This window comes from Lutra lutra, chromosome 6, assembly GCF_902655055.1.
Source record: "Lutra lutra chromosome 6, mLutLut1.2, whole genome shotgun sequence".
NCBI classification, from domain to species: domain Eukaryota; kingdom Metazoa; phylum Chordata; class Mammalia; order Carnivora; family Mustelidae; genus Lutra; species Lutra lutra.
In genome coordinates, this window is record NC_062283.1 from 137,484,931 (window position 1) to 137,487,234 (window position 2,304).

Below are 2,304 nucleotides of genomic sequence, written 5' to 3' on the forward strand. Positions count from 1 at the left end.
CAAGTCCCACCTTTAGAGTCATTTAAAACAATGAGGACTCATAACTCAGATTTAAATAAGCCACATAAGCAACCTTTGCCTAAGAAGAAATTTGTTTTGCCTTTTCCATCTCAGAGCAAAGACCTAGTGTCTGAGGTCTTTATTCTGCTTCTCCCAGGTAAGGAAAGAGGTGACAATTTCACTACTAATAGGCCATTTTACAGAGTGTTACAGAGAACTTTCTTTTGGCTCTGGAAGTCTCATTGCTTTCCACACAATGGTTTCCCACTTTATAATTCTGGAAATCATCTTATAATCCACAGTAATACATTATAGTTAGCAACTATTTGCATGAAAATTTATTTTAAAATACTTTTTGTAAGTAAACAAACTAAAATACCTGTATGATATAAACAACAATGAATGCTATATTTTTAAGCTCTCAAAGATGTAACCCCAAAGTCTTAAATTGGAAAAATTAGGTAAGTTCTGAAATGTCCCACATAATTACAAAACAAATTCATCCTGCCTCTCCTGGAAGAAGTAGAAAAAAAAAATCACTGTTTTACTTGTTTGCTTTTCTTTAGGTAAGCTTTAAGATATGATTTATCAGCATAGCAAAACCCTCATATCTTCCACACTGTTGCAACCAAAGCAAGAGAGATACATTCCTTCCTCAGTTCAAGTCTAGGCAAATTATGCTGCGTAATGTATTCTGAAATAAGTCAGAGCTTAAGTACCCAGGAACACGTCTTAAAAACAAACAATGATCAGAAGAGGAAAGGAGTGTGCTATCATTTAAAAGTATTTGACTTGCTGGGACACCTGGCTGGCTCAGTCGGTGAGAGAGGGACTCCTGATCTCAGGGTTGTGAGTTGAGCACCATGATGGGTGTGGAGATTATTTAAAATCTTGAAGGGCTACCTGGGTGGCTCAGTCGATTAAGCGTATGACTCTCGATACTGGCTCAGACATGATCTCAGGGTCCTGAGATGGAGACCGGCATGGGACTCTGCACAGGGCATGGAGGTTGCTTGAGATTCTCTCTCTCTGCCTCCTCCCCCACCCCCCTCCATGTCTCCACAAAAACAAACAAACAAAAACAAACAAACAAACAAAAAAACAAAAAAAAAAAACCTTTAAAAACACTTGACTTGGTGATAAAGAACAAGATAAGGGTAAGTTTGAATTTTCATCCTAAACTGCAATACATCAGTGTTAAGTCCTATAGAAACACTGATTTCTTTTGAAAACTAAACACACTTTGTCAGAGGCAAAATAAGACTCAGACCATTTTTGAAGCATATCAAGTTCAGTCATTTTCTAGTGATAAGAATATTGTTAAGTAATCTGATTTACAACACACTGCTGTGAACGAGCCTTGATAACAAGGAGGTTTTGCAATCTAGCTCTGTACTGTGTGGACACAAATGATGCAGTGGAGGTTGAGAAATTAACAGAGACTCCTGAAGTCAGGACACAGAGTGGGGCCAGACTAAGGGAAGAGGCTTAGATACTACGTGTCAAAATCCATGTGGCTGATTGGCTTCTGTGATTTTCTTTTTTCATTGTCTCCTCTTCCTAACTGTAACACTTCAGGAAAAGATTATTCACAACTCCAGTATGACTATCCTCATTTTGGTGTGTATCGTTATGGTCTTTCTCTGTATGAGCTGATGATAATAAGTAAGAGGTGCCATTTATTGGGTGATTTCTTTGTACCAGGCATCAGGCACCATGCTCATGAGCCTTAATGTCACTCACCTTAATGTCACAAATGTCTGGGTAGGTATTATCATCTGCATCAGACTCATGAGGAAATGAGAATCAGAGGCTTCGTTGCCCAGGATGATACAAATGATAAATTTGTCAGTTTGGATGTCAGCCCAGATCTTTCTAAATATACTTTGGGGGTTCCCAAAGTATATCCAGTTATAGGAAATATAAATTTATATCCTCAATTAGTCTACGAACTTATCAATGTGTTCTATTTATTGATATTTATTCATATATTCTAGTAACATTAATAACAATATTGCTATTAATAAATAACAATAAATAATTACATTTACTTATCTATTCTAGTAACATATCTAGTTATGTTACCACATAAACTTCACAGTTGCCAATTTAGTTTTTATCTCTGCTATCGACATATACTTTATCAATTTTTCACCATTATAAATAATGGCACAATAAATTTTCTGGCTCCTACTCTTTCTTTAGTATGGATCACTTTCCCATAAAAATATCCCAGAAGAACAAATGGCCATTTTAATGGTGTCTGCTACATTTCTCGGAGACACTTGGACACGGCTCCATGAC